General features: G+C 40.2%; 1 protein-coding gene and 1 long non-coding RNA gene across 6 annotated transcripts in view; one reads left to right on the top strand and one right to left on the bottom strand.

The window, feature by feature from the left end:
* ZNF804B (zinc finger protein 804B) overlaps positions 1-21859 on the bottom strand; it is a 272987-nt gene that overhangs the window by 124482 nt on the left and 126646 nt on the right. For 3 of the 5 annotated variants that reach the window (XR_013927840.1, XM_080385537.1, XM_080385538.1), the window contains exon 1: positions 1-21859. This exon is cut by the window's left edge; it is cut by the window's right edge and continues 9488 nt beyond it. The exons of the other annotated variants lie outside the window; for them this stretch is intronic. The gene's annotated coding sequence lies outside the window, so the exon portion shown is untranslated. 5 annotated transcript variants of the gene reach the window in all.
* Positions 1-21859, top strand: part of LOC308063085 — a 384803-nt gene that overhangs the window by 287753 nt on the left and 75191 nt on the right. The window lies entirely within an intron of this gene.

Below are 21859 nucleotides of genomic sequence, written 5' to 3'. Positions count from 1 at the left end.
TGTGCCAGTACTCAGTTACTGTCACAGTAAAAAATGTTTCCTAACGTTCAGCCAGAACCTCCTGTGCCCATTGCCTCTTGTCTTGTCACTGGGCACCACTGAAAAGAGCCTGGCTCCGTCTTCTTTGCACTCTCCCTTCAGGTATTCATATACATTGATGAGATCCTCCACTGAGCCTTCTCTTCTCCAGGCTGAATGGTCCCATCTGTCTCTCAGCCTTCCTAATGGGAGAGATGCTCCAATCCCTTAACCATCTTTGTGTCCTTTTGCTGGACTCTCTCCTGTATGTCCATGTTTCTTTTGCACTGAGGAACCCAGAACTGGATACAGTACTCCAGGTGTGGCTTCACCAGTGCAAGCAGAGGGGAAGGATCACCTTCCTTGACCTACTGGGAATACTTTGCCTAATGCAGCCCAGGATACCATTAGCTGCTTTTGCTGCAAGGGCACATTGCTGGCTCATGTTCAATCTGGTGACTCCCAGGACCCCCAGGTCCTTTTCTGCAAAGCTGGTTTCCATCTAAGTGTCCTCCAGCATATATTGGTGCCTGGGGTTGTTCCTCCCGAGGTGCAGGACTTTGCGCTTTCTTTTGTTGAGCTTAATGAGGTTGACGACTTGTGTATGTCCAGTTTGTTTTAATGTTCCTTAGTCTGGTCCTCCCCTGCCTCCTCCAAGTCCTCCTTGCTCCAGACTTTTCCATTGCTCTCAGGGCCCTGGCATTCCTGAAGGCTGGTCTTACCTGTAAAGACTGAGGTGAAGGAAGCATTGAGAACCTCAGCCTTTTCCATGTCCTTTGTCACTAGGACCCATCCCCCTTCAGTCGAAGGCCTGTATTTTCTCTAGCCTTCCTTTTGCTTACTATATACCTGGAGAAGCTCTTCTTGTCTATGATGTCTCTTGTCAACATTCAGCTCCAGGTGGGCTTTGCCTTTCCTAATCCCATTCCTATATGCTTGGACAGTGTCTCTGTCTTCCTTTTAGCTGACCTGATCCTACTGCCACCTTTGTATGACTCCTTTTTCTGTTTCAGTTTAGTCAGGAGCTCCTTATTCAAACCTGCATGCTCCCTGCAACTTTGCTGGCCTTCTTTGTTAATTGTTCTTAAGCTTGGATAGTCGACATCTGTCCCTCAGCACCGGCTGAGCAACTCGGCTCTTAATTTAAGCATATGCTAGGAAGCCTTATGTAGATGGTGTCGCAAGCATATGATCTCCGGCAGAACACAGCTCTTCACTGAACAGCTCAGGTAATCCAGGACAGAAATCATCTGCCCTTTCTTATTGGGAACATGATCTCATATCTCTTCCTCCAAATCTTCCAAATCAAACACAAATGGCTTCAATACGCTGCTGTTCCAGACACCGTTCATGTATTTCCCTGTGTCTCATACGCTCATTTATATGATGGTAAAGAAAAAAAAAAAGAACAAGCAGGAAAGCAGGATATGTATCTAATGAAATACATCTTTCACAATCATGGAAGTTTTACCTTCTGCATTTCCCCACCTGCTGTCTTTGTTTATTGTCATCCCTTGCTGTGTTATGTGCAATTTGGATTGCACGCTCCTTGAGGTAAGGAGCTGTCAGTTTTTATTTGTCTGTACAATGCCATACACACCTATGGCACTATAGATATAATTAATAATAAAAATTTATGACAGAGTACATTGTTACCAATCATCACATATTGTGAGCACTTGTGTAATACAAGAAAAGCTTTTCTAATACAAGTGGAATATTATGCCCCGTTTCTTGAAATCTGACTTCTTAATATATTCTCTGTATAAACATGAAGAATACCTGAAGAAGTACAGGCCGCTTCCAAAAGCCTGTCTGTTTTTTCCAACTTTATATTTAAAAAAGATTAACATTTCCTACAAAATTTACTTTTTTCTTTATGTCCAGAGGCTATCACAGGTAAAGCAATTCTGCTAATACAAAGATACCGCTATTATCATTGTGGCACATAACACAGATTTTCACAGAAAGCGCCTCACATAACAGCACAGGAGGAATGCTGTAATCATTTGATGCATACGGACTGAAACAAAAAAGCAGGAGTCCTAAGCGTCTCTTCTGCTGTAGATTACATTAATTCCCTACAAAAGTTACAGTTTTTCATGTACTTCAGCAAAAGAACAAAGACACCTTATCCTCTGAGGAGTTTAAAGAAGTTACTTTTTTCTATATAAACAGAAGATACTGAGTTACTCTTGTAGCTAGGAAAGTTTTACATCTACGCTTTAAAATTTTGGAGAATCTGAAGTCACTACTCTGAAAATCACTAATATGAAATGTCTCTATATCTTCTTTTGCAGTCAATAATTATATTTACCCACTAGCCTAGAAAAATGAACAATGAAAAGTGAAACAAAACTTACTTTGAAAAACTACAAACATGTTAAAGAAATTTCTATGCCAAGGAAGACCTGGTTTGCCACTTCTTAGGGTTGGGTTTGTGGAATGGAGATTTCCCCAGCACAGCTAAAGAGGAGATGTGCCAAAAAACTTCCTTTCAGAAACACTGTGCAGATATAAACAGGAAGACCTCTGAACTGAAAGAGCTCCAAAATTTTCTAGGTGTGCAATAATCTGTCTAGCTGGAGACTTCGTTTTCCCAGAGAACCTGATCAAAAATTCAAACCACAAAGAATGGCCTGAAATGACATCTGAAGTTTATTTTTTGTGGGCCTACATATTTCTTGTGCTTTCGGACATAAAAGGTATTTTCAGAATCACTACACAAAGCTTTGCTGTCATCTTACAACTATTGTGTATCTCTGACAAGTTAAAAATATAAAACCAGATCACATGTTTATAATGCTGCAGAGGAAACTGTCTTTGACAAATCCAGGCAAAGCAAAAATTTTAAACATTTTTTAAAAACTCTTTTTTTGTGCATTATTTGTGAACAGTCAACAGGTTTGCTTTTATAAATGTTTCCATTACATTAAATTCTATAGTTCAGGTTGTACAAACAGTTTTTGAGCTGCAGGTTCACTATTTACCAACAGTTTGCTATGATGGCACATGGTGGTGTTTCCTTGGTTGGATCTCTTAGATCTGGCACAACAATGCATTCACATATTTCAGCACTCTTTGTAACACCAATAAAAATGAATAATATTGACCTTTGTGAAGTACTTTGACTTCTGCAAAGGCATGAAGATTGCTCGCTACAAGAGTTCCATGTACTGCTTGTACACCGCTAAAGGGAGATTGATTTTAGCTCCTTCACATGGGCTGCATTTCACACCAAATTAATTTTATTAACTCATAACATTAATTCTATTTCTTGTTCAAATTAAATTTAATGTCTCTCCTTTCTGTGGCATAGACTGTAACAACCTGAGTCACACAAGCTGTACTCTACTGTGTTTTGGTTTTGGCACAAACATACTTGCATTTCAACTACCCGGCAACTGCTTGCAAACCTCTAAACATCAACATACATAACATATTGCATGTTGATCTTTGATTGAGAAAAACCTTATAAAAAAGTAGTAATGAAACAGTCTCATCTTCATCAGCACATTTTTACATTTTTTGTGCAGCTTCTGTTACTTAATTTTTTCCTTATCAAGTGTATCACTATACATGTCCCTAGCTTGAAGTAGGGGAAAGAAACAGCAAAAGACCTGTTTGCAAGCTGCAATCTTCAAGGAGTTAGGAGTAACAACTACCCTGTTATGCAGAGCAAATAACTCCCTTCCCCTTTCCTCCCTTTCTCTCTTCCTTCTGCTCCCATCTGCTCACACTCACACTCCTGCTCCTTCTCCTCTGTGTGACCTTTCAGAAACCACGTTTTTTTGTATTGCCGGAATCTTTCAAATTTACATTTTTCAAAGAGCCCAAGTCTGACACTTGCAGGCTTTACAGTCTTGATGGTCACATTTTTATATGCTATTTTCAAAAAAGTTTTATTAAAAGTATTTTAAGAAATGGTTTGTACTTTCTTATTAAACACAGCAACTTGTACTTCTTTCAAATAGGGATTGTGTTATCTATTGGAGACACAAGCTGCTGTTTTATTAACGTTTCACAAAGCAAACTCAGTTCAGAAGCGAGAGGTAATATGCAGGTGGCTTTAAGACCAGAGCACAAATTGCATTAATAGTGAAGATATACAAACATGTAAGCACTGTAAAAATGTCTGCTTATCAACTGAGATCTGTTTATGACTCGCTCCTGAAGGAACGGGAAAAAAAAGAATGTCCTTGGACAAAAACCTGAACCAAAGTAGCATGTATAATATAAATATCCGATTTGACCCACACATAAGGAAAACTAAAGTAAGCAAAATCTTATTTGCTGAAGGAGATGAAACTGAAAAAACATCAATTATATTTACATCTCTTTCCTAATTGTAATCCCTGCTGCCATTCTGACAGAGCCACCTCTGGGCAAAAACAAGGTAGGTGTTCAATCATACATACAAACACTCAGAAACAAGTTAGGATGGAAACTGTAGTGAAGAGAGAGATCTGCAAAAGGACTAGCTATGTATATCACATTCAGTATGGCAGGAACATTCTTTGGCACTGAAACTGACTGGCTTGAAACAGCCCATACCCATACTATTAATTATCTTACTCTCCCAAACAGAGACAACCTAGTCTCCTCCTTTCCATAACACCCCAAACGTGCACAGGAACCATATGGGAAAATGCAAGCTGGCCTGGGCCCAAATGTGTGCCAGGAACCATTCTAAGATTTAATGGCAGCGATGATGAATGTGATCCAGTGCCTGCGTGCATTTCCTTGCACTATTTTCTGTACTGATCCAAACTCAGCCAAAATGCCTGGTTTACATATCTCAGTGCTTATGTGCAAATGGGTACAAGGTGTTTTAGGTTTGATGGTACAAATAGATTAAATGACTGGATATTGGCCTTCAAAAACTTTTTGATATACATTTCCAAGAATATTACATTAAAGAAATAGACTGCTGAGTAGAGAACGTAAGCCTAATAATGCTAGGTCTGTTTCTTTTTTATGTCCTCTACAGAATATTTAGAAAGAGTCCTTAGACTGAGCAGTCTGCATGTCAGAAGCTTAAAAGCACTGCTTCAGAACAATCTGACATTAGTATACCAACTGATGAGAAGGAAATTATATGTTCCTTTTATGACTGCACGTGTTCAGTCTTTGAGCTTTGGTTGCCTGAACTAGGATTCGATATCAGAGTCATAACTTGATGCTGCTTTGCATGCTGTGTCATACTTTAGAAAATGGCTAGTAGTCCAAAAAAAATGGTAAGGAGAAGCTGTCTTTGCTTTCACATGCAAAATGAACGTGTGTTAAACAGCAAAAGTTTATTATTTAAAAACATAGGAGGACAAAATTTCCTTATTGTAACCATGGTTATTATCTCCTGAATTGAATAAATTTGCATGCAGTGGTAGATTTTATTTATTTCTAAATCAGGTTTCAGATCTTTAGCAGGAGTTAAGTTTGTCCTTTTTCAAAATCTGCTCATGGAATGGACTGTTTCAGAGCTGTCTGTCTGAAAGGCAGAAAAAAGCCAGGAGACCTTAATCCAAATTTTTAGGAAGGCAGAAGCAGAAGATCCAGATCCAGCCACAGACAGGGTTCCTTTATTGATATTTGTGTAGTTAGGTCAAAATCAGTGTTGTTTAATTATATGTTTCTCACTAACATGAGGCCTGAACTTCACACATTTGCACATCGAGCCTGCTAAGAGTCTCACAGGAACTTAAGTTCAAAATTCAGTACTGTAATGCAGTGTAATTAACAGCCCTAAATTAAACACATTGCCCCCACTTTACACCCTAAGCAGGACACCCATGGAGCTGGGAAACATTTACACAAGCCAGTAAGAGCTACATAGTAGAAAGTCAAGACTCAATGTCCAAATACTTCCAACATATTTTAACTTTATATTTGCAATGTAGAAGAGGTAAGACCTGTCCTCAAATAATGGAGAAGGGAGCAGAGGGGGAGGGTAACCAGCGGGAAATGAGATACCTGGGGTGAAAACCATTCTCTAAATCAGACTGAGGACCTGATCCTACATATCCTGCTTAAGGAAAGGTACCAATCACCACACTATACAGGAAAAAATCCTCTGCTTCCTTAGTTTTCTGAAAAAAAAATATAAAAATTACTTAGGCACCTAACTCAACTTAGAGAACAGAATTAGTGAATCTCAGATGCAGGAAGGTGCTATTATACCCCAAAATCACCCAGGTATAGCCCCAACTCCCTAAAGAAGATAGGACACAAGTCACATCCCTCTCAACTGCATTTTCTGTTGGTGAGCTAAATTCACTTCTAAGAATCTCCTCTCAAGTCATCCAGCTCTTTTCAGTAACTGTGAGGACAGCCTAGGCTCTAATGGGAGATGGCAAATTTTACTTGACAGGTGAGTATCAAAATTAGAGATGATGTGGCTCTAAAAATCTTTGCTTATTCCTATTCTATAGCCATTTCTGAAATTCTAGCCATGTATTAGCACTCATTTTTGTGCAAACCATTCTGCTCCTTAGAACAAGCCCTTGATCAACATCAGGCTGTTTTAAATGTTAAAATGCTTGGCTTTGAAGGACTTCTTTTTCTGCATTTTTTCAAGGCAGATCTGTAGAGATGATGGAGTGAAAGGTCTGGCATCTTTCTGGACATCGCTTGGACAAAAATGCCATATATACTCAGCTTTTCTATCTGCTGCAGCTCCCATCAGAAGGAGAGATGCTGGTGTGTAGTACCACCAGGGGCAGAAGTATCTTGAATGAAATTACCTCCTTATCACCTCCACGTACACCAAATACATTACACATTTTTTTGCATAAGGATACATAGCACTCAGCACCTATTTATACACTTGGTTATTCTAAAGCTATTTAACACTGCATTTGGTTGTGATACCCCTAGGTGTGGTTCACTCTTTCACAACGGGCAGAAAGCCCCAGCACGGCAGGGACCAGTAACGCAGATGTCCTGCCAGCGCTGCTCTGCGAGGGGGCCCAGCCTGGTCACTGGTGGGGCAGTGTGAAAAGCAGAAAAGGCCTTGACACTCTGTAAGCACTGCTCAGCAATAACTAAAATACCCCTGTCTTATCAACACTGTTTTCATCAGCAATCCAATACATAGCACCATACTAGGTACTATGAAGAAATTTTACTGTATCCTAGCAAAAAACAGTATACTGATAAACACTTCAAAATCTCTAGCTGTTTGTTAAATGAATGTATGTCTATGCCTTAAGAAAAGTAAATCACTCTATTCCAAACCAGCTGAATGAATAAACACATGTGAATTAATTTGCAGCCACATGAGAAGAGTGGGTGGGCAATACTATATATATTCATATATATATTCTAGCAGTAGCCTTCAGACATGGAAAGGTTATGCTTTCCTGTAATTTCGGTGATGTTGAAAAGCAGCAATACCACACAATTCCCCACTTCCAACAATATAAATCAGACCCTGAATTTCTGTAGAAGATGCTGTTAGCGGCTTTCTAAAACACCATTAACCAAAACCCTTAATAAATAAACCAAATTATACAAACACTAACTTGAAAAAAATATATAATTCTATATAAGATTTCCCTCTGCATAATTAGGTTTTTCTTTAAGGAAAGAAATTACTAAAACTTACTTGTCAAATTGTGACTTATACAAAGTTATACAAAGTTGAAATTCACAAGAATCCAGTAGGATTTAGTGAAGATACTACAGATTTTACCTGTGCAACAGAGCATAAATTGCCACTTATATCTAAATCTAAAGACATATTTGTGGGCATTTAATACAGAGATCGTTTCCTATCAAATTTCACATGAAGTCAGTAGGAATTAAACTGAATTTGAGAGTTACAAAAAAGTTCTCCAGCTTGTACAAATATATATAACTTTTTCTTTTACTTCTTTAGTCTTTACTCAGGGAAAATATGCCACTTGAGGAAAGGAAAAAAACAGCTCAGGAACAATTTCAGGATCTGAGCCTGCAGCCCAGATGCACAAAAGACTTTGACACCTGGTTTGCCCCTCATTTAAGTTGGACTTAGGTGTGAAAATATCTTTCTATATACTTTGTGTCTTCCAATATAAAAATATTTTGTAATTGTGCAGGTATTCCCAACAGGTTTGAAGTTTGATGATTTATGGTAGAACTGAAAGAAGTAGGCAGTTCTTCCCCTGGTCACAGTTGGTACAGCTCTACTAATTTCAGCGGAAACTCAATGATTTTTAATCTTCCCTGGACTTTTCCTTTTGAAAAGCCTGGAAGATGAGAAAAAAACATTTGGATTGTATTAATAAGATAGTAATGCAATTAGTAGATTGACAATAATACAGGGCTGTTAACCTCTAGGGATAGTACTGTACCATTTCAATCTTTACTTTAGCTCTCAACTTACATGAACAGGTATGACTGAACGACACAGGCTGATATTTAAGACGTGTGTAACAGTAGTGTTCTGAAACTGATGCCTTTCTAAGCAAACTGCAGACCACAAAAAAATAGTTAAATTAATTGGGGGGGGGGGGGGGGGGAGGGCGGAGAAAGTTGTCACTGAGACACTTCAGCCTAGGCAGCCTACCAACAAACTTTTGAGGAATGCCTGCTGTGGTTTGTATGGGTGGCAGCTCTCCCATCATGGGCCAGATGCTTGCGAGGCTGTTTCCTGCAGAACCCTTTCCCCCTCATGAGCTGCCACAACCTGCCACGGGGGAAGGACCTGTCACAACTCCTCGCCTGCTCACTTTGTCCTTGCTGTCCTGATCTCACCCTGACCATGTGCTGGTGGGAATAGCAGATTAAGACTCGTGACCTGCCACTTTCGTTAAAGCTTAGTTAACGAAGTCCCTCCTCTTAGTTTACCAAAGGGAATTATTACCTCTTGAACATTTTCTGTACATCTACATGGACTTGTCTGAGGTAGAGGGGAAGCTTGACCCTGAATAAATATCCTCTCTCTTTGAAACAGCTGGTAACCTGGACAGTACTTAGTCTGAAAGCTTAGGAAATCACTTATTTGCTGTGCCTGGGAAGAAGGGCGGCCGGGGAAGAGACTGGGAAATGGGTATGCTCTTAAATCATATGGACACAGATTTGTTTATGCAGCTGGCAAGTATCTAAACCCACCAGGACTGAATGAGTTATGCTTGTCGCCAAAGCTTTTGCACAGACCTGTGGATTAGACACACTCTAAATGAATCGCCCATTAACCTCTACAAGCCCTACCTGGCTACTTTCTGGTTAGAAAATGTGTGTGATAGCAGGGATGGAGGGACAGTCAGATGCTGAGTTAAGTCTGTGGCAAGGAAGCACTTGGCACAAGCTCAAGATCAGCAGGGCTAAATTAGTTAGCTAGGATTGTCCATAACTGTTTCTACACTGTATCAGCAAGCACCGAGTCACATTCAAAAGGCTGGTTGTACTTTGAAATGGTGGGCTTGATCTTACACCTGCCTAAACTCCCCACTTTTCTGCCTTACTCTCCCTGCATCATCATAAATGGTAATTTATCATCCCATGAACACAATTTGTTGTTAAAGCTTCAAGCACGGTTGCTTTCAACAGTTCTTCCATAGTCCAGTGCGAAACATTTTGCACTTGCACTTAAGGAAACTGCCCAGTTTGGTGCTTATGCACAAATGTGTTTACTTTCCTGTCCACTCAGTCTGCGCTTGGAAGACATGTCCTTTCCAAAACTTATATTACAATCCACCCTCTGATATCGTAACATTTAATAGTCTTTCTTTGAATTGTAAAGTCTAGCCAGCCTCAGATGAGGAGAAAGTCTCTGGGGACGTGGTGTGGTGAGGTACAGGGAGATGGAGTGTACATGTGCACACGGGGTACCAGCCACACCAGGGCATTGCCCATGGGGCCCAGGCAGCTGGGCTGCTGCCTGAGGTGTTTGTACAGCTGGGGAATCGGGTCTCTGAGCAGGTCTCAAGAGACAGTAGAAGCAAATTCACCATGGCTCCAGGGTCTGGAGGTTTGAATGTTAGCTTTAGCTAACCAGCAGTTTCCTCCACACTTCTCTGGAGCATTGATTAAAATACTAATGAGGGTAGCATGAACTGTGAGAAAACAGACTGTGTGAAAAGCAAATGTGACTCGAGAACAGTGCATCAAAGCAAAAAGCTGCGCTCATAACCAATCACTCAGACAGCAATACGGCCTCCACAGTGTGAGCAGAATAGAAAATTCTGTATGTGGAGTTAATTCTGGCTTCATGTCATATCACAAACACGCCTGTTGTCAGTAGTCATAAGTAGTGATAAGGAGAGCTTAGATGGTTCTAGCATATTTAATGTCTCATTTTTGTATTTACCCCGAACAGTGAAGTCTTACGCTAGTTACTAATCACTTCTTAGCCAGCAGCAGCAGACTCCTTATTCCCTGAAGTCGGTTCTCAGTTAATTGCGCTCACGAGTATGGCAAATTTAGAATTATTTTTCTTCAACAAATTCTTGCCAAGTCCCTGGCCAGGAAGCTGATATACCAACCAGGCAATATAAGCTGTATTTTCACCTCACCTCACATACTGGTCTTATATTTTAATGTTTTATTTTTTTAACTATCACCTACTGACTGACATGTCTCCTGTGAAGAGTAAGGACCAATAAAATATATGTATCTATATATAAATTAAAAAGTAATCCCCTCCAAAAGCAGGATGAAAACTCATGCTACAATCGACTTAGCCCTCTAGTCTACAGGGTACACTGTATGAATCCAAAGAGACAGCACTATTCCAGCAGAAGCTGTGCCCAAGCAGGGCAGCTAGTGGTAATAACTGATTAACTCCATTTCTTTTGAAGGCAATGCATTAGCTCTACATTTTGGAACTGGCTGTTTCCATTAGCTGTTGTTGTCATAGATTGTTCTTAATAGCCAGCCTGAAAAAAATTAGTTATTGCTTTGTTTCAAAGTGTGCCTTTGGGGCCAGATTCGCAGTCGGCAGAGCTCTACTGATTTTTGTAGGCTTATACTGCTTTGCTCTGGCGTTTACATGCAGTTTCATTCCGATATAAATGATCTGAAGGGAACAGTGGGAGTCATCATACCAGAAGAGTTTGCTTTAGTGTTTTCAGTATTTTTCTGTCAGAGGTTAGATAGTTTTGTTGCTTGGCTGATTTGCAAAAACTGTTTTTCCTTAAATTCCTAATTCTTTTGTGAAGATAATTGACAGTGTCTTTACATCTAAGGCAGAAAACCAGGTTTTAAGAGACCAATTCTACCTCTCAGATAGGGTCTCCTAAGTGGCATCCCCTCTGAATATAATGACAGACCTCACAGCGCTGCACCGCGTCCCCATACTTCTGCATTACCACAGCTCCGATGCTCCTGCTTGCTGCTTAAAGTAGAAAAGATTCGCTTTATTGCAAGGCCCAAACAATAACACTGAAGTAAATGAAAAGATTCAACTGATGTCAGCAGACTTTGGCTCAGGACCTGCTCCCACTGCGCACCGTGATGAAGGTGTGCAGTTTGCTTTGCTGGGCTTTATCTCAAGGAAAGATGCGTTCCCTGAGAGGTGTCATGAACACCAGCTCTCACTGTTAATAGCAAATGTGAGTTGGCTGACTTGCCTAGAAGTGATCAGCTTTTAACAGGTTCAGTCAAATTGTGAAGTCTAAGTTGAATGAGTTCACTCTAACTTCTTTTCACCAAGTCAGGAGGACTGGAGATGGTGAATAACTCTGTATCAGAGAAGACTTCTATCTCAAAGCCTCCTATTCAAAAATGAAACCCAGATAGTGTTACCCCAAAAGTATGACTGCAGCCCTGTACAAGGAAAAATGGTCTGAAAAATGGTAGTAGCCATGGTTACACACAGTCCATCACAAGACAGTGGTCCTGTAATCCACTGCAATGCAAAGCTTAGTTATAGCCCCAGGTAATGCAAGTCTCTGAAGCAAAAACAAGAAAAGGTAAATCACTGCAACTCTTCAAATCAACAAGGCACCCAGTATTACTTGGAAACTTGTGCTCTCCACAGCAGGAGAGTGAGTGTTCTGCAGGCACACTCTCAGTTTTAGAAAAACATCTTTAGAAACAAAATGAGTAAATTGGTTGTTTAAGGAAAAGTGTGAAAACTATCACAGGAATGGTAAAAAGCAGGCAAACTGAAGAAGAAACTTCACGACTGCCTTTTTCATACCAGATGATTGCACTAATGAGGAGTACTAAATAATTCCATTTGGTCCACTAATTCTCATGGAACTTCACAAGCACTGCATAGTTCATGCAATAACTAAGTGAACCAGCGTTCTTCGTCTTTCTTTAATGGACTATATAATGCCTACAAGCTTTGGCTCACATCTGATATTACTGGCTCTTTATAGCTTTACATAATGAATCAGGGCACTTGGAGAATAACTGTTTTACAAGACATCTTTCAGAAATACATGCTGCAACAACTCACAGAGCTGGTATCGTTCTGAGCACTTTCCTTTGACTTTCAGTGAACATGTGGGCATACTGTTACCTTCCAAAGTGCAAGGTTTGCCCAAGTCCCAGATCCTCCACAGACTGCCTGAGTGACTGGGAAATCGCAGATGGGCACACTGCCAACGCCTTTCCTTGTCCCTGAGGGCCACGACGCAGCTTCAGTGTGGCAGCCAGAAACCAGTCAGTTACCAGACACATCATCCTCTCAGCTGGGCCCTGCTGATGGCTCCCAGCTACGGGAATGCAGCTGTATGGCTCTGGGACTGCATCTGACTCGGGGCTGGGTTTGGAGCAAGGTGGCTTTATATCTGCTCTCACTGTCTAGAGAAGATTTACCTTTTCTGCGTTTCAGTCCACATTGGTGAAAATACAGATAAAAGATGATTCCTGCTTTCCCTGGGTGTTCTGAGGCAAGATACATGAGATCTTGGATGTATTCTGCTTATAAAGCACTGACTGCTGATGGCATGCCTGAGTCAAGGAGAGTATTAGTGCCGTCCTGAAAAAAGTGTTAAAACTTCTGTGAGGTACGCAGCTGTGCAGTTTTGCTCATGTGAAAAAGGCAGGAGGGACTGTTCTCCATAGACTGAGTCACCAGCAGCAGCAGGCATCTTGTATTTAATTCAGTAGAGCTCAGATCACTCAAGAGTCTTAATAGGGAAAGAAAATCATTGCTCAAAACCCTGAGTTTTGCTGTCTTAGTCTGACCATAGCACTGTGTACTGCAGTCTGCATGCAGAACAGTACAAATCACAAGTTTGTTTCTTGCTGTAATTCTTTGGAGTATAACATAACATCAGGAGTCCCAATTATACTCTGAAAGCAGTTTTCTGAATAGAGGCAGAGAGGAAACCACAGAACAAGGCTAAGGGTAATTAGTTTTTACAGCTCAAGAAAAATGACATCTATCACATGTGGCTTCTGGGAAGAGAATAACGGATCCGAAAATATGTTTTTCTAAAGCTTAGTCTCCCTGTGACTTTGTTTACTTATTAAAACATAATCCACTCTTACAGAGTGTCCTGCAAGAATGAAAGCTAACATCCTCACCAGCTAATCAGGATTCTTTACTCTGTGTTTGCTGCAGGTCAGGCAACTGATTGGATTGATGTGATTAGTTGACTGGTGTGGCTAAAGAATTAGGTCAAATTCGGAAGCGATGCAAAAATGGATTCAAGGGAGTCAGCATTTTTAGATTTTATAACCTACCAGACTACAAGAGGAATGCAATAGAAGGAATATAGCAAGGAAAAAAACAAAAGAAGCCCTACTGGGAAACTGTAAGATAGTGTAAATTAAAATAACATTACCTTCCCACTATTTACTCAAACCTAAATGTTAATTGTAACTACTGATAATTCCTTACTTGCCGTGGTAATAGGTAAATTATCTCTGAATTTGGGTCCATTTTGGATGGGACTGCTGTCCAACTTCAGACATCTTTTGCCGAAGTCTAAACTAATTGCCTAAACACATTTCCCAATCAGTGCAGGGGAATGGGCACCTCTAGTGGATGATCTATGGCAGCTTTCTGAACACCTGGTTTAGAATTGGATGAAACACTCTCTGGAGTTGCCTGCTTCTCTTAAATGATGGTTATCTGCCTCCCCATAGTATCAGAGTCACAACTAGGTCCAATCTCCAAATGGAGGTTCCTTTCAATGAAATAGTCTTACAAATAAAAGTGTGGTTTTGTTCTAAATCAGATAGAAATGTCAAAATGTCATCAATTTTCACAGAATGGAAGCTCCAAGAAATGTGGAATCAGAAATATTGAATTGTTTGTTTTGATAATGTCAAATTGTCACACTTTGCTAATGTCAAAATATGTTGTCTCAGAAAGATAAAAGCATTTCAATAGCACTGCAAAAATATAAAATATTAAAATAAAAATTATAATAGAGATGAACAATACAGTCTGCCAACGTGAAAAAAGCTCCACATAAGTAGCATTCCTGATGTAGCAACTAGAATATAATGACATTATGTGAAAGAACCATGTCATACTGAAATGAGTTTTTCTCTGCTACACATTCTGAAGAGCAGAGAGCATTAGTTTTGACACTTGTTTGAAAATTTTATCAAAATCAAAAAAACCAAACAAAACTGTATTTTTAAGTGCAAAATTTCCCCACTTTTCTTCTAAAGGTTTTGGGTATAGCACATAGTAAGCCTCTTTGCTACATGGATTGCAGCTGCTGTGACATCTTCCCACCCAGTCTTTGGTGAATGGTACTGCCTCAGTAAAATTCCATTTGGTGCATGTTTCAGCTCTAACTACTTCACAAGCTGTTGCAATACTTTTGCATCTGCCATCCCTGCAAGCAGGAAATCACACTCAGCATATGAAAGATCATTATTTTGAGAAGTGAGTAGTACAAGACTTTCAAAGGTCTAAAAGTGTTTCCAACTTTAGAAAATGCTAAGTGCAGATCAACAAGTTCCTCCTTTACAGCTGTCCTGTAGCACCAGTGAGAGGGCTCTGTGCAAAATTTTGACCTTGTTAATGACACTGCAATGCCAAGAAGAAACGCATGCTTTGCTTCTTTGGACTTTGTGTAAACCTATCTTACCTGACCTTTTGACCAATCCATTGAGTTTTTCTTCTGATTTTAATGCTTACCATTAATGACAAATGTTTTCGTAATGAACATTTTTGCACAAATAACAAGAAAATTGAGACCTCCAAGGCTGACTCTTTTTCAAATTAGATTTAAGCCTTGATGTGACTGAATTTTATGCTTTCTATGTGTTATTAAAGACCTAAAAATACAGAATTTCCAGCCAAAGACTCCCTATATGACCTTATTGTTTAACTGAATTTTTATAGCTGATTAAACAAAGAATCTGAATTAGCATTTTTACTTTTTGTCTGAATCCTTTATCCTATTTTATTACCCCCACCCCATGTCTTTCGTATAGTATAGCTGTTTCTATTGAGGACAGGCCGAAGAGGACAGGCCAGGAAGGAAGGGTATCATTCAAATTAATTAAAATTCAAGTTAAAAGTAAGGCTGAAATACAAAAGAATCCTAGAGAAAATAAAAAAATAAATTATGAATTAACTCTGTTTTTACCCATTACCCTAACATTTAAGGGCTACAGCTGCCAGTACGTAATTCTCCAAGATAAGGAAAATGTTGATTTTTTTAGCAATGCTGACAAGATTGTTAACAGTAAATGAAGGGTTGGTGGTCTGGAAAATAGTACAGCTGTACTCTTGGACCTCTGGGATGTGATCCTGGCTGGTGGACACTGTTGAACTGGCATTATGTATGTAATTGTGAAAAACAATAAAAATTCTTTCTCCAGACTGCAGCTAATACCTCCTTTAATAAGTGAGAAAAAGGGTAAGATGAAGGTAAGAGCTGTCACTTTGAGCTGACGTCAGACCAACCAAGTTGGGAGGCAGGGCGATGAGCATCATTGTCCTTGCAGGCACACTGGTGGACCCCACATGTGCCCAGCCCGCACGTTTCCCTGTGCACAGGGACACCTCCAGGTGTCCACCACGGAGGGGGGTATCTGGAAAGGCAGATCCTAGAGCATCCAGCCCAGAATGAAAGACTGTTTTCAAGCAGCTCTGATGAAAAACAAGTGTTTTCTGCAGTTTTCTGTTTTCTCACTTGGTGTGAAAAATATCATGAAATAGACAGTTTTCCACATAAACCAGAGGTGAGACATTCTGAAATAACTCACTGAACGCATGTGCAAAACCTGAGATGTTGCCTTGGACAAGGACATCTTTCCTAGGCTACCAGGATATCTGTAGGATGTCAAGCACCGACAGGGATGAACAGTATTTAAAAAACTGTGCTAGAAAGAAATATAATAGTTTACAACTTCCAGCTGCATGTCCTGTTTTATCCATTTTTACATGGTGGATGGATAAAATGACAATGAAGCTAGAGCCGTCTAACTTAGCTACCCAAATTCCATGTCCTCATCCCATGAATAAGTAATATATATTAAGTGCTCATCTGAGTAGAGATGATGTCCACATTCCCATGTCATAATAATTCTCTCTTTGGCCCTACGCCTTTTACATTATATGCACTATTGTGAAGTTACATTTCTACTGTAGATCTGGGGAATGTCTTAGATGACCCTGAGCTTGTCCTTTTCTTTCAGCTACATCAGATGTTCTTATAGGAGACATTACCTTTTCCCACCAAGCTTTTCTCTTATTATTCTAAGACCATTACAGCTACAAGAGCACTACCACTAGTTTCAATTATTTCAGACAGCATGAAACAGCCTTCTTGGGACTGAGAAAGCCTTTACTCAGAATAGCCTATAGTCTGGCCATTATGATGCTCTTCTGGGACATGGGGGTGGGGAGGTGTGTGTGTGTGTGTTGAATCCCATTAAATAGAGGAGCCAATTGAATCTGCCTTTCCTGCAACCTGGCTGAGTGCTTTAATCGTGTTATTGGAAAAAAGGTTAAGAAAGGATCACCACTGCCTTCTCCAGATGCATTTTGTGAGAAATGAAGAATAGCACCTTATACAGTAGATATTCAGCATTGCAAGACCCACTGGGGCTAAAATTATAAGTACTGGAGAACAGCTTAAGACCACCTCTGTTCATAACAGTTCCTACTGGCTAGCTTAAGTAGCTCAGCACAGTTTGCAAATCTCATTATAAGACAGTTATGTCTCCTGAAGCACTGTACCGAAACCAGGCACCAAACTCCGGGCACTGATCTAAAAATTTAGTCACTAAACAACTAACTAGAAAGCCTGAGACTCAAGTCTCCAGAAATTTTGAATTATGCATAATTGTCTGATAAGCTGGCAACTTCAGCATCCTACTTCAATAGTGTAACTGATGTTTTGAAATAAAATATGTACCACACACTCTTTGGGATCTAATACTATTTTGCATTCTGCACATTTTCCTGCATGCTGCTAGTGCATGTGATTCAGAGAATTGAAAACAAAGAGAGGATTTCCATCACCATTACAACAAAAGACAGCATTTTTGCTCTCAACACTTTTTAGATATCAGTTTAAAGGTAAACCAAAATCATCTTCTCTGCCCAGGTTTTTACTTCAGAGATTCTGGGAGAGTAACTGAAGATACAACTCACCTGTTATCATCACAACTTAAAGATGGATTTGTGAGCTATTCAGACACACTCTACTGTTACATATTGCATAAATTGTAACCAGGTAAATAAGTACTCAAGAAAATTATTAACAGAAGCCATACGCATGCTTTTTTTCAATCCAGCCATAGTTTTCACTATGCGTATAATCACAGAAATAGACAGAGGTTGCATTCAAAGTCAGTCACAGATGTTGAAGATTCTGTATGCTGCAGTAAGAAGACCAAAACCTTAAAATAATCCAGTTATGGAGAAATGCTTTAAAATGTTCTGTTTCCAGTTTTGCTTAGAATTGCAGAGAAAACTGCAGATGCTGGGGTGTAACCATGGAATTCAGCCTTCTGTTTCTTAAAAGGTATCAAAGACACATTTCCAACACTGTACTTGCTAGATGTTTGAAATGCAATGGAATACATTGAGTTCTTTAAAAATCTTATGTTTTCATGCAGTACTAAAACATATCTGACATGCACTGAAATGTCAGTAGCATTATATGAGATGACTTGATATCGCAAACCATGGTGTCATAATAGCAAACAACCTTGGAAATAGGAACGGGAGCGGCATATGTATCTGAAACCACAGAATGTCCTTTAGCTGCTTGCAGCTAGATATCTTCTCTGCTGCCATAAAGATGTTCAGCCCAGATACAACCTCAATTTTTGAATTTACTGATTCTTTTATCTCTCCTACAGTTTTCTATATCAAGTTCCTTTACAATTTTCAGCTGTATGCAGCTATACTTTTTCTGCTGGGAGAAAAGACAAAGTGGCTTGCAGTGAGATCATTAGCCTGAAAGTGGGTAGACTTCAGTGCCCAGCACCACTCTTGTCACAGACCTTTCTGATGAGCTTGGACAAGTCACTCAAGATCCTCCATTTCCTACTTACATATAAGTAGAGCTACTGTAAGGCTTGTGAGGTACTGAGATAGTACAGTAAAAGGGTCTTCTAAATATCATAAATTTATATTTATTTCTAGATAGAATAAGGATTTCATTTAGTTACCAATTTCTTTGATGCGGCCCAAAGACTTCTACACTGGAAACTAAGAAAGCAAGTGTTTTATAATAACCGTACTGGAAACATTTCACTGCCACTTTACCTCTGTTTCAGAACCTATTGGCCAATTATTCACTGCCATGCTGAAACAGCTCAACCAGCAATGGCAGAGTACTCCTCTTTTCCTAGAATGATAGCCATATTGAGAGCCTGAAAAATATGGGTTGCATTTAGGTCACTTTTTTCTATGTGTATGCACTCCTTTGATGAAAATCATTTCAATATGATCAGTGTGACTACTGAAAATACTATTTTTCAACACTGAAAAAAAGTTTTTATTTTCTGATCAGAACTACAGGAATACTTTGATTTTCATGCTCTATTTTCTCTGAAACTCTGTTAGAAAGCTATGCCATTCACGTCTGTGGTTAGCAGACTTCAGATTTCATCATCTACACAAAAGACAAAGCAAGATATGTGTTATACACACGGAATTCTATAAAAACTGGAACTGCCATTCTCAGGAAATTCCCAGATTTAAAAACTGTATCCTTAAAAAAAAAAAGGGAATTCAATAATTAAAATTTGCAGAATTGGTATTAATATGTATGTATCTGCATATATGTTTATATATACATATACACAACTATAACTATAACTATAAACATACATATGAGTTTATATGTCATTTTGGGAATCATAGAATCATTTAGGTTGGAAAAGACCTTTAAGATCATCAAGTCCAACTGTTAATCCAGGACTGCCAAGCCCATTGCTAAACCATGCCTGTAAGCACCACATCTACGCATGTTTTTAAACACCTCCAGGAACATTGACTCCACCACCTCCCTGGGCAGCCTGTTCCAATGTTAGACCAACCTTTCAGTGAAGAAATTTTCCCTAATATCCAATCTAAACCTCCCCTGGTGCCTTGAGACCAACACCCAACTTACTACTATCTCCTTCCAGTAGTTTAAAGAGCGATAAATGTCCCTCCCTCCTCAGTCTCCTTCTCTCCAGGCTGAACACCCCCAGTTCCCTCAGCCGCTCCTCATAAGCCTTGTGCTCCAGACCCTTCACCAGCTTTGCTGCCCTTCTCTGGACACGCTCCAGCACCTCAAGGCCTTTCTTTCAGTGAGGGGCCCAAAACTGAATGCAGAATTTGAGGTATGGCCTCACCAGTGCTGAGTACAGGGGGACAGTCACTTCCCTACTCCTGCTGGCCACACTGGGATACAAGCCAGGATGCTATTGGCCTTTTTGGCCACCTGGGCACACTGCTGGCTCATGTTCAGCCAGTTGTCACTCAATACATCCAGGTCCTTTTCTGCCAGGCACTTTCCAGCCACTCTTCCCCAACTTGGTGTCACCTGCAACTTACTGAGGGTGCACTCGATTCCCTCGTTCAGATCATTGATATAGATATTAAACAAAACTGGCCCCAGTACTGAGCCCTGGGCTCACCTCTCTTTGGGCTTGACCATCCAGCCAGTTTTCTACCCAGCATAGAGTATGCCCGTCCAAGCCATGAGCAGCCAGTTTCTCCAGCAGAATGCTGTGGGAAAGAGTGTCAAAGGCTTCAATAAAGTCTAGGTGGACAACATCCACATTCTTTCTCTCACCCACTAAGCGGGTCAGCTTGTCATAGAAGGAGATCAGGTTCGTCAAGCAGGACCTGCCTTTCATAAACCTGTGCTGGCTGGGCCTGATGCCCCAGTTGTTCTACACATGCTGGACTGCATTCAGAATGATATGTTCCATAACATTCCCTGGCACCTAGGTCAGGCTGCCAGGTCTGTCGTTTCCCAGATCCTCCTTCCTGCCCTTCTTGTAGATGGGCATCATATTTGCTAACTTCCAGTCTTCTGGGAACTCCGCAGTTAGCCAGGACTGCTGATAAATGATGAAGAGTGGCTTGGCAAGTTCTTCCACCAGTTCCCTCAGTACCCTTGGGAGTACTGAGTACACCCACTCTCGCTCTGCACTCACTATGTGGTTTTGCTGGTTCACAGAAAGCTCCCTGCAGTCCCTTGGTGCAATTCTCTGCTCCAGAGCACATCTGCTGGAGTAGCAGACCTCAGGGACTTCACTGAAATGGTGGTCAAATGGAAGGGTTCTTCTGTCCCAGCTTTCCTGTCTAAAAGTTTTACATTGAAATCTAATTTAGGACTTCTGAACAATGGAAGGAAGCAGGCATTCCCAAAGGATGGTCTCTTTCAGCTGAAATACCTTAAAAAAGAAGAGATGAAACCATTCTCTGGCTTAACCATTTTCTGCAATGACTACAAAGAGTGGTATCCATAACCCAAATGTGGTCATCTTTATACAACCAAACCAAAACACTTTAAGAACAATCCTATTCTTTGACTTTCTGCAATCATCCCTGAGGTTCTCTTTGTCAAAGTTTTGGAGTCTCGGGTGCTCAAAGGTGGGATTGTGAGCAGCACCAGGGTGATAGAGGCTGGGATAGGTGCCAATATCTGGGATACTGGAGAACAAGCTGGGCTTCCCCCATGTGCTATACACCACAGGAACATTTCTCCTCAACAGATCAGGATTTTCACAAGGCAAAAAAGTCAGTCAGAAAGTTTCTGATCAGTTCTGGTCTTCAACAACACTGATTCTTTTTTTCATTAATGGGAGTAGCATGCAATGCATCCTAGATTGAGTAGTATCGATTGAGCCTTATAGATCCCCTAAAGATTGCAGACCAGCTGGTGACTTGCTCCTGGCACACCACAATCCTGACATCATCTCTGGCATCACAGTTAAACAAATTGCAGTTTAAGCTGAAAGCATGGCTGACCAATGCTCCCAAACAAAGCAATTCCCCAGCTTAAAATGCCTGTGTTTAAAAAGCTTTAAGTGTTCATTGGTTTTTCTAGATGTGTTCAGACAGCAAAAGGAAGATCTCACATCAGCATTGGTGAGATTGAGTGAAGATACTAAAAAAGGCAAAACTAAATGCAAAGCTACAGTTGTAGCAAACAACACCCTAATAAAAAAAACTGAGAATAAACAAGTTTTACGGTTAGACATTATACATGCAAAGGAAGAAAGAAGTGATGCTGAACCAACACAGAAACTAGTTTAGGTAATTTGCCCAAAAGAGCCATCAATATGATTCTTATAAGGAAAAGGAAAAAAGTGAGTCTCTAAGGAAAGACTGTAAAGGACAGAACTTTCCTCTGAATTAACAGTTCTTTGCATTCTGATAACAGCTGCATCTACTGTAATCACTATTGGTTCCAAGTTCAGCATTTTTAGTCTCCTTGACTGTCCTCTCGTTCCCTTTATTACTGCACAAAACATAACTAGC

The sequence above is a fragment of the Falco punctatus genome (genome assembly GCF_963210335.1).
Source record: "Falco punctatus genome assembly, chromosome: 4".
NCBI classification, from domain to species: domain Eukaryota; kingdom Metazoa; phylum Chordata; class Aves; order Falconiformes; family Falconidae; genus Falco; species Falco punctatus.
Note: the sequence above shows the minus strand (reverse complement) of the source record. Positions and strands in the feature narration are given on the sequence as shown.